This window comes from Ambystoma mexicanum, chromosome 3p (genome assembly GCF_040938575.1).
Source record: "Ambystoma mexicanum isolate Mex_15411 chromosome 3p, UKY_AmexF1_1, whole genome shotgun sequence".
Lineage (NCBI taxonomy): Eukaryota > Metazoa > Chordata > Amphibia > Caudata > Ambystomatidae > Ambystoma > Ambystoma mexicanum.
Window position 1 is genome coordinate 482572286 of NC_090925.1, and position 11884 is coordinate 482584169.

At 44.1% G+C, this 11884-nt stretch overlaps 1 long non-coding RNA gene across 1 annotated transcript; it reads left to right on the forward strand.

The window, feature by feature from the left end:
- The first annotated feature begins 7069 nt into the window (after positions 1-7069).
- On the forward strand, positions 7070-8019 carry LOC138579554 (uncharacterized). Its single transcript, XR_011304064.1, has 2 exons — positions 7070-7188; positions 7557-8019. It is a non-coding gene; the product is annotated as an uncharacterized lncRNA (long non-coding RNA).
- The last annotated feature ends 3865 nt before the right edge of the window (positions 8020-11884 follow it).

Genomic DNA, 11884 nt, shown 5'->3' on the forward strand with positions numbered 1-11884 from the left:
CACTGAATACGCTTACAACAATTCGACTCATTCTGGAACCGGGAAGACTCCCTTCTTCCTATTATACGGACACCATCCTAGAACCTCTAACCTGGATCTTCCCCAAAAATTCGAAACACCTGCTGTGGATCACTTGCACTCGGAGATAACCCGTGATTTTAAGGAAGCCACTGTCCATCTGCAAAGAGCTAAAGCTCAATTCAAAAAAGGAGCAGATCGACACCGTAAAGAGGCCCCTCACTACGCAGTAGGAGATCAGGTCTGGTTATCCACTAAGCACCTGCCTCTAAAAGGACCCCGCACCTTCATCCCGAGATACCTTGGACCCTATCTCATCTCTACCATAGTTAATCCGGTGGCTGTCAAATTGGAATTACCTGCGCATATGAAAATACATCCAGTATTCCATGTCTCCTTATTAAAACCAGTACAACCAGAAACCCGATTGACTGAACTCCCAGAACCTGTTTTGGTAGATGGAGAACTTGAATTCGAAGTAAAGAACATCCTAGACTCCAAAATCCCCAAATCTAAGTTATATTATCTGGTTGATTGGAAAGGATACGGCCCCCAGGAAAGGTCTTGGGAACCCTCAGAATATGTCCACGCACCTCGTCTGGTCAAGAAATTCCATCTGAATCACCCCGACAAGCCAAGACCCCCGGAGAAGACACGCTTAGGAGGGGCCTTGAGGGGGGGTGCTGTCATGATCACTGCTTCCAAGGAGCCAGGACCAGCCCAACGTCCTTGGAAGCAGGCCCCTAACCCTAATCCTAGGCACCAGCCGGTCCCCACTGGGACCTTTTGGACCTTGTCCTCGCGCCGGTGGCACCAGGCTCATCAAAACCATCGGTCCCGGCACTGGAAGCGCCGGGCTCATAATATGTGTGAAGATGCTTGGGTGGACTTACCTGCAGCAGACCATGCTGCTTACTTACCAGCCACTTAGAAGTCCTCTGTGAACAGGAACTACTTTCTTACCTGGGTGGGGCAAGCTCCACTCCCTGGATACAGCACTGGAACTCTTCTGGAACTGGAACTCTTTTCTTACCTAGGCGGGGCCGTGGAGGAAGACGCCTCATCACTCCAAGGCTATTTAAACCACACCCGATAGATGAAACATGCTTCGCGTTATTCTGCATCTGCAGCAGAACGCTCACCAAGTCTGTTCCAGCCTTTCTTCTTTCGATCCTGAACCTGCAAGAATTATACTTACCATTCCTGTATCCAGTCAACAGCAGCACCTGCAAAGACAAGAAACAACAGGTTAGCAAGGAAAGCCTTACTCGCAGTGCTTACTCACTGATCCATCGGCTGCGGCCTTTTCTTCACGCTGCACCTCCGCCTGTGAAGACAAAAGCATTGTTATTACTTACCGACACTCCACGAATTCCGGATTTCTTCATGCTGCATCGCCGCCTGTGAAGACAAAAGCATTGTTATTACTTACGGGCATTCCGCGGACTCCGGCGCTGCAACCCAACTTCTGAAAGACAAAAGAAGAGACATTAGACAGGTATTTACTTACGCCCATCGCGCTCGTCGCAATAGAACGCCTGCAAATACTCCGGCGTCTCTTCAGCACGAATTAAGCTGCAAGGGAAAAAGACAGTTAGAGCGCTTGCATTTACTTACGCATTTCCAGGTGCTCACTCCATCTTCCATCTCAAGAATCCTGCAAGACAAAAGGGAAAAGCATTATACAGAGTCCTGTTCAATATTAACGTGCCACGCACCTAAAGACTATAAAGACTAAAAAGGTGTCTGGAAACTCACCGCTCGTGCAGTTAACAACGGTAACGATCCTCTGAGTTCAAGAGGCGTATGTTTCACCAGTGAAGGAACTGGCAACGGCACCCTGCACCAGACGCAGATGGAGAGTCCAGCATTCACCTACCTAAGGTGAGCACGTTGACCTGGGGGGCTCTACGGAGAGAGAGAGAGAGGGACATTCAACAACCCAGACCATTAACCCCCATATTCTTTCACCTGCAGAAACCTCACCCTACGAGTTCGACACACAGTGCGAAGAGGTTCGACCCCAGAAGCCAATCGAGTCCTGCACATCACTTTTCGAGTCACAGACACCTTCCTGCCAAGACCAGCGCCTCCGTGGGAATCAGGTGAGCGTTACACCTGGACACATGTATCTTCGCTCTCCCTGTGGCCCAGGTCAAATGTCTACGCAATATATATTATGTTGAAGTTTATGTATTATATTAAATCTTGCATGACTTTGATTAGTATGAAGTGTTAGTTTAGAAAGAAATAAAACTGCACGGACATCGCCTGACCCTGCACCCCTCCCTGATGAGCCAAGCTGACCCATATGCCTCAAGAAGTTACAAGTTCAGCGTTCACCAATCCTGGAGCAACATGATTATATGATCTGTAATGTCTTGTCTTCTCCAACCAATGAGCAATACTTTTTGTATCCCCTTTAGCACACGTCATCAACAATGTGTTTTTGTAATATAATGTATATTTTCTGTATTTTGGGCAGAGTGCTTTCGGAGTAGCAGATTACTCTGAATGCCCCATTTTAACTTTATATAAAGACCTCTCTTTTACTCACTCACAATTGTTCCTGGTCTCATTCCCTACTGGGGTGTGTCCATCGGTGTCTCATTATTTGGTTATTTCATTGTCTGAGTGGGGGGTGCAAGTTTTCATTACAATTGCTCTTAGTTGTCAAAAGATAAGTAAACTAGTCCTACCTGTTCTTGTTCGATCCTAGGTTCTCACCTGGGTAAGGTTATTTAGGCCTGTAATGGGTAGTATATTGATTAATTGAAGGTCCCCTTTTGGATTCCACATTGCCTGCAAATAGAATTTATCTAAGCACTTACAAGGTTTACTACTATGCGTACAAACATACATGTTTACGAGTTTCCCACTCACTAGCATGTTATCATTAACACTCTACTTTAGGGCTAAACTTATTTCTACATTTGTATTAAACCAAAATGACCGCCTAGACGTGGCACCATTTTTAGAAGGATAAAGCCACACTGACAGCGGGAAATAGCTTGATTGAGCATTTTCTCTGTTGTCATGCGGCCTTGAGAAATATACCTGGTAAGTGCTTAGATAAATGCTAGTCACATGCAATTTATAAACCTAAAGAGGACCTTAAATGAATCAAAGTACTACCCCATTACAGGCCTAAACAACTTTACCCAGGAGAGAACCTAGGATAGAACAAGAACAGGTAGGACTGATTTACCTACCTTTTGACAACTAAGAGCAATTGTATGAAAGTAAAAGGTACCCAAATATAGGAATTGAATTATCATGATAACTTAGAGAAGCACATTTCTTAATTATTTAGGACCAGGATCCATATCCTTACATAGTAAGCTCTGCGCTTACCAGAAGTCCAAGATGATATTTTTATTTTAAATATGACACTGCAGTCAGTTAAAAAATGAAAACAATTGTTCCTATTAAATCATGATTTACTGAGAAACAAATATAGAGACACATACAGGGTATCTAGTTACATAGATTACCTTATTTACTTTTTTAGAATTGAGTCCCTGAAGATCGACCGGAATGCATTGGACAAAGTATGAACTGCCTGTGTTGCTGGAAAAAAACAAACTTCTTTTGAATCTTACAACTGTTGTCAAGAAAAATATATATAAGATATGTTTGAAAATACTATCACAAACCTATATATTGTGTTTGTATAATCAGAGGTAACTGTATGTGTTTAATTAAACACAGGGTTCCTTCCAAATTCTTTGGGTATTATACCTAGGATCCATTCTCTGACTAAATATTACCATACCCCTTACCTCATGGTGCATCTGAGATCTGTTGGCTACAGGGCCACACACTTTGTAAGAAATGTATTTAAGAAGAATATTCTTTCGTTAATAACAAGTGGTGCCCACTCACCCAACCACACTCATTTTGTACTCTAGTAATTGATGACAGGTGTGTCTGTTCGATGTTTTAAATTGTTCACTTGAATGTTTCTTATTTCTGTCTTTCGCTTTACTGCTACTGCAAATCGTCCTGCCTACTGGTGCGTTCACTGGCCTAATAAGGATAGAATATTCATGAAAATATTGTTATATATTTGCTGTGAGTTGACTAGGTGAGCCCAATGGGGTTCTCAGAAGGATTATTGTAAAATAACCGCTTGACCATGTCTAATTCTCCTCTTGGACTGCGCATGCTTTGAATGGGCCTGCTAAGGGAAGAAAGGTTCTGTCTTGCTTACACAAAAGAGGAACCCTGGGAGCCTTTTGAGCATGAAACCCACCTATCCCAGGAGGAGAATTTGAAGCTAAAGAGGGGTTACGTGCAGAAGAATGTGTTTAGCTCTTACTCAAGTAACGTAGGACGTGTAGGGATTTTGTTCTTTTCGAATTTGAATTACTGCATCAAAAAAGAATACAAGGATACATACTAGGGTGTATGGAGCTACTAGAGGTGCATATTGAGGGAAGGGATTATATCCTAACACATATAAATGTGCCAAATATGGACATCCTTTCTTCCCTCAACATCACTTAGCAGTCAATTGTTAACATGAACAGCTGTAAGAAACCAAAGGGTTCCTCACCTACTATCCATTGGGGTCTCTCTCTCAGGTGGCCAGGGCAGGGCCATCATCTTTGGATCCAGACCCTGGGGGTGGACCAGTGTGGGAGGATCACCTGGTTGAGGGGTCTTCGGGGAGTGGGGATAAGGCGACCGATGGTAAGATGCGGTAATCCCCCCTTGCCCGCACACCTGACCCATCCTATTTTATATGATTCTCTGATGTCCCATCTCCCCCATCCCCTTTATACACAAACACTGGGTGATCAAGGAAGAGGGTTACAGAGAGTAAAGAGGCTAACCCTTACATATCTCATTGGACATGTGCCGCTAATTGGGTCGGGCAAAGTCAGGCACTTGGCTTTAAGTGCATAGATCTGATACTAATTGGCTCTCCTCAGACGGATAAAAGGCAGAACATAGAGACACACTATGAGCAAGGTGAAACATGAGCAAGAGCAGAACTTCCAGGGTGAAGGTGAACCTACTGGAGCAGAGCAACGGACCGTGGGACGAGAGAAAAGGGCAGAGGACCCCAGGAGTTGCCTCCAAAAGGCAGTGAAAGAGAAGTGAAGAAGGCCAAATCCCAAACAAGAAGACTACATTATGTTTCAAGGACACCAGTGAACCTCCCGGGTGAACGGCAGAGTTGGGGAGACTAGGCCAAGCCTGTGGTATTAACCTTGACTTGTGAATTGAAAAACTGCAAAAACAAGAAAGAAACTGGTGTGTGTTAAGGAAAGCGTGAAGTTGCAACAGTACATCGCACAATTGTAGGCTGCATGCGTTTGAATGAGATGCAAAGAAGACAGACCTGTGATGAAATTTGAATTCCTGATAGCTGTAAAACCAGTGACACTGCGTAGTGGAGTGGTCCAGCAAAAGGAAGTAGCCCACTCGAAAGTCTCTGTGAAAGAAGAAATTATTTTTCTTTGATAAAGTGAATGAACTATAAAAAGCAAAGTGGTCAAAATGAACCACAGGAAAACGGTGGGAAGTAAAATGGTGAATGTTGAACCTTTGTTCTTATGACATTGAACTACCCAGACCAAGACACTGGGGTAAATAACACAAGAGTGTGAGCTGAAGGGAAAGTCGAAGTGGTCCTGCAGAGGTGTATATTAAAGGCCTCACACATTCGAAAATCTTCGACATCGGAGAAGGTCCGAGCCCGACTGAGGGACACTGTAAGTGTAATAAGTTAGGTGAAGGGAACCCCTAAATTATGTGAATTAAGCATGGGGGAAGGAAACCCCTGCAAATGTTGTGCTTTGAAAGGTCCAAGTCCGACTGAGGGAGACCTACGTGAACTTTGACTTTGAAATGTCCATGCCTGACTGAGGGAGACTGGCGTGAACATTTTGTTTAACTGTGTTTTGAAAGCTGGAAAGAGAGACTTTAACATGGAAGGCCAGGAACTGCCTTTATTTCGAGAAACCTGAGCCAGAGTGTGTCATCCTGTCTACGCCTCACTCCATGCAATCTAACATGACGGGGAGAGCTGACTCAGCCACATTTATTCTTAATATTCTAACACTGATTTTCCTTTGCATACATATTCTCCTTTACACATTTCCTTTTCAATAGATAGGGCAGGCATTAGGTTTTGTTAGTATAGGCCATTTTGATTTGATGGAAGCAACCTGGACTGTTTTATGTTTTATTTGATTATTTCGCATTTTTCCAAACCCGGACACTTGAATAAAGGTTTTACAAATTGTACCTTTTGTGTCAGTGTCATACTTTTGATACCATGCCTCCCCTACAGCAGCGCTAAGATCACACCCCCACCTGACTCCATGGACAGGGATCCAACACCACCTCTCCAACTGCACCTACATCAACCTGGATGACTCCAGGGTATCTTCCCTCATGGATGGCATCACCCTGTCCTTCTGCTGCTCAGCAGCCATGCCTGATGGACCTGGCGCTACCTCAGCCACATCCCTCCCCAAAGATGAGCTGTCACAGGGGAGTGGATGGGGCATGCACCTTTGTCTTGTGGATTGGTTTCACGCTCCACAGCACCGCACTACAGCGATGAACTCATGGAGGTTTTTAGAGAGAATGCAGAAAAGGTGCTTACATCTCCAACACAAAGGCAGGCACTGATCACAGTGATCTACAATGGTGGGAGACTGAAGTAGGTCTGCATGAGCTGTTGCCCTAGCTAACTGATGTTTGTAGAGTTAATGCCGACGTACTGACAAAGATATTGAGTCTTGTGTTGCATGCACTGGTAAATATCAACCAGGTGTTTCTAGGGGTCTCCTAGGGGGAGGAGAATGGGTTAATAGCACCAGACTAATGTTGATCCTCCAATTGGTGAATCAGTAATTTTGATGCTGAGAAAGAATTTCATGGGGTTGATGATGCTTCCTTTAACCTGTGATGAAGAAACTGAGCTTTGGTGATATGTTTGTGCAGTTGATAAACGCTATGTCATAGGCACTCCACTTTGAACCTAGGTTTTTTATTTATTTTTTTATTTTTTTATATATATTTTTTTATTTATCTGACCTAGTGCATTCTGGTCTTGTTTCTGGTTTCAGGTTATGTTTTAGTCCTGAATTGTCTCGCGTGACTGGCCACACTACACTGCATAGATTTTTGCAGCAGCTAGGTTTTCATCAGGTTAGTCCACTACTAGTTCTTTTTAGATACAGACATTGCCATTGGTCAGGCTTTTTTGGTATTTAGATATATATTATTATATATATACATTCTTGTTGCCGATCCACCATGGTCTTGAAGGTTCCCTTTCATCTTGCACGGTTCTCTTTTGGGAGTCACTTACCCTCTTGTTCTGGTTTACACAGCTGTTGTAGCGGGGGCCGTATATGCTTATTTTCACTATGGTATACACGGTTCTTAATTGTTTTTAATAACTTAGGCTGCTAGCAGCAGTCCTTTTTCTCCTTCTTTAATTGTATGTTACAGGCAGTCGGCAAAGACTTTTTCATGTAGTAGCTTATAGTCGCTTTTGCGTACTTGTTTTTCAGAATGGTAACACCCACCTCCTGAGGAAGACGTTCAGTTAACCACCACTACACGTCGAAACCGGTCGAGAGAAAAAATTCTACAGGGATGTGATCTTTGCATTTGTTCTTCCTATCCACCCTGACAATAGATTGTTTGTGAATTATTTCTATTGTTTGTAAACACCGCAATAATGAGTGTTATTATGGGGACTAGTTATGAATTCCTCTTCCCCATTGGTTCTTAGCATGTTTTCTGTGTTTTTAGTACTTTGGATGTATGCCACGGTATGATGAGTTGTGTGTGTATGTATGTACTATGTATGTTGAGTATGAGTGATGAAGTTTTAGCCGATTTTCGGCATATTGTTGCTGCTGTTCTGTTATGTTAAAATGATCAGTGTATAATAATTTTGAGTGATTTATTCACTAGTTTTCAATTTTTGTATCACCTTTAATAAATTTGGATACATTTTTTCTAAACATATTTTGCTCTGGACATATCTTTTCTGTTTCTTGATGTTATTATAATACTCTGGTCCAGAGGCTAGAGTTACCCTGCTCCTTTCAGTGTTTGCATTGCGATAAACGCTATGTAGACTTCCCCAGAAATATTTGTTCAGCTGAATGTTTCCCCTCTTCTGATTCTTCTAGTTTCAGGACAAGACCAGGCTGCTCTCTAACACCCCTGCTCTCCGATATGGCCTTGGAAAATTTGGCTGAACGTAGCTGAAGGTGTATCCATGTAGGCGGAAGAGAATATGAATTGGATCTGAATGCATGCAACATGCTTGCTTTGAAAATTATCTAGAAACCACTTTGCCTCCCTATTCCCTTATAGAGTCTCTCTGAGATTAGAGCAGACTGTCAGGATACAAAATTAAACAAACTGAATTCTCGATGCTCTCGAGGAGCTGCTTCTGGTTGCATGTGGAGGAATGCAAAGTGAGATGGCCCCTAAAAAAATCAAATATTTGGGAATAATCTTTCGGCGACAAAGTAGAGAAAAGGTGAAGGCGAACATAGATCCTCTAATCTCGAACTTCGTGTGCATGTTTGATTTATGGGCAGCTCTTAATCTAATACTGTGGTGTACAGTGAGTTGCTTCAAGATGCCAGTTCTACCCTGGATATTTTATAAGATGAGACCATTGACAATCACCAATGGCTACTGGAAGGAGCTTGTATCATTCTAGCAGACAGTCCTGTGCAGTTATATTAAGTGCACGCTACACCGTCTCTTCTGCTTCTGGCAAAAGAGGAGTTCAATATACCCAACTCAAACATATTCCACAAGGGGTTGGTGTTGGACCAAGGAGCTTGCTGAGAGGATGACCTGACCTCAGGGACACCAAAATGAGTCCTGCTTGAAAGAGATCGGGTGGATGATCTAGAGCCAGAACTATTACTCTGCACAAAAAAAAGTGGACTGCACGCCTAAATTGGCTAAGCCACAACTTGCTATGAACAGATGGTTTGCCATGGCCTGGAAACAGAGGGAAGATTCCATTATCCATGGAGATGCCCCTATCGTATAGATCCCACAAGCAAAATTAAGTAAGGCAGCAACATATCAACTAGCGGGCCTTCGTGATAGGCCTACGATTTTAGGGGCCTATCCTGTGTCCCTGGTCTCGCATCCTGGATGGACATCAAAATGAAATTAAATATCCCAGCTGAAGTTGCAGGGGGGTTCTGAGAAATGAGGCAGATGGTTCAAACTTAGTGAACATGTTTTGACCCTTCAGGACTGTAACCACTTTCTACAAGGAGGTTCAGATAAACATTAGCTGGGCCTGCCCACTGTCAACACTGCTCCTACTGCCTATTTGTCTTCTTCACATTGGCTTGGGGTCCACCCGTAATCAACACTGCATCTGCAGAACTTTTCTACTCTTCTGGGTGTGTCCCATTGTTTGGGGAGCCAACCTGCTCTCACTGCTGCCCCCATGGCATTTTCAAAATGTTCAGGGTGACCCCATTAGCGTGGGGTCCACCTGACATCACTGCCGCGACCCTGTGCTGTGGGGATGCCGCCACTTTCACTGCTACACCCATGACGAATTTACCTTCAGATGGCATCCCCCTGGCAACAGGGTATGCTGCCACTGATAACTGCCACGCACCACTGCCTCTTGGCTGGTGCCCTCTGAAATGCATCATGGGACAAGATCTTCCACCGGACTGCTCAGCTAGGCAGCTCAGGGCTTTTCTTCACCTGGGATGGCCAGGGGAGGAGGTCAGGACTTCCTCCCTCCTCCTCTTCATCCGAGCTGGGTGACAACCAGCACAAGACTTTTTATCACCGCTCCACGTCTGATGTACGCAGCCCAGGAGGACTTTTATGAAGGGCCTGCCTTGCTGGTCATGAGGCAAGCCTACAGGGGACACCACCAGGCAGCCTCGTTTGAGCATGTTGCCTTTGAAAATGCTGGGTCCATCCGTTCTGGCCCCCGGGCAAGCTGACACCTGCTATGACCCCCTGGGATGGGCTAAGCTGTCCCTGGCATAAGCAAACCAAAGACTAGGTCCCTGTTTTCCTAAGAACTTACAGACACCAGTTGTCTTGCACTTATTATTTACTTAAGACAAAAAACTTTGTGAATGATGGTTCTAGGTTTTTTCATTTGTTTATTAATTTTTTTGTATTTTTCAAGTTGTTTGCCATAAACATGTTTGTTTTCTGTTCCTTTCTCAAATGCACTTCTAAAAATGAGAAAATGAATGTATTTTGACGAACGATGTACCTTAAAAAACACCTATACATCTTCTTGTAAAATTAATTGCATAGAAAATGTTGTGCAGCTACTAGCACTAAGTAATCCCTTTTTTTCTTAAAAAGAAAATTATAAAATGTGGCAATCCAAGGGCCTCTTTTGCTCATCTTTTTAGAATATCCTTTGACAGCTAGCTAAGTAATAAAGCTGTTGCCAAGTCCTATTTTTGCATGCTAAATAATCACCCTTTACCAAAATGTATAGGTAAAGAGATCTAAAAACAAGTGGCAGGACGCCTCCCTACTCGTTTCATGTCCCTGGCATAAGCAACTTGCCTCCCTAGTTTAGAGTATCAGGGGGATCCCTCACACACTACCCAGCACCATCGATGGATTTAGGCTCTGGGAGGGGGGCTGCTCGAGGCAATGCCCGCCTCCCCCCAGGTAAGTGTTTTTCTTTTTCTAGGCTGAATTTCCTTCTCTCTCTCTCTCTCTTCTTGTCCTTTTCCTAATTGTCTTTTTTTTTATTCTGCTGAATTCTTTTCTGCCCTGCCCAGCCCATTCCTGGTCAGGGGTGTTCTGTTCCACTGATCTTTTCTTTACTTTCTTTTTTTGTCTTTTTTTTTATTCTGCTGAATTATTTTCTGCCCTGCCCAGCCCATTCCTGGTCAGGGGTGTTCTGTTCCACTGATCTTTTCTTTACTTTCTTTTAAACATTCCATCCAGCTCCATGGTGGGCTGAATGGTTTAACCCAAACACATACACAGCATACATATCAAGAAAACACACTATACATTTAATAAAAATACTTTCATCACCCTGGTGTCTGACACTTTATTCCTAGGTGTTCCCATAAAGGGCAGGCATGCAGCCCCTACTAGCTGGGCCAGTGGGGCCACGGGATACATTACTTCCCCCTTTACAAATATGTACAAAGTCTCTACAGTGTACTGTATAAAAAACTATGGGCCTCATTACGAGGCGGGTGGAATGGGTTTAACGGCACTGGTAATGGTGCCGGTGCTGTTAAACCCACTCGACCCTATTACGAGGTTCCCTCACGGGATCCGGAATTGACGTCTGGTCAGACCAGATGTCCTTTCCGGGTCCCGCGAGGGCACCAGGGAGCTAACAACGGGCCCGTTATTAACAGGCCCATTGTTAGCTCCCTCCCCATTCCCATTGAGGCCTATAATAATAATCATTTAATAATAATAATAATTTAGCATTTATATAGTGCTACAAACCCTCAGGTATCTGAGCGTTGCTTATAATTACCCACGGTGTGTGGTGCTCCTTTATCGACCTCGGAAGGATGAAAGGCTGAGTTTGGCCCTGCCGGGATTCAAACCTGCATCAGCAGGCTCTGCAGAGATGTCGAAGCGAGTGCTCTACTCAAAGTCATGCAGGGTTGCCTCCGTTGCCTCCCTATGGGGGCTCAAGTGGGAATGGGGATGGGTAAATTGAATGAGGAATTACTAGGTCCTCCAAGGTTCGAATGGCCCGGTAATTCCTCATTCAAGGAACCCGGACCCGACTTTGGAGGCAGCCATGCCCTTATTAAGGGCATGGCTGCCTCCAAAGTCGTAATGAGGCCCTATATGGTTTCTTACTTTGGAGACAACCCGGCCAGGG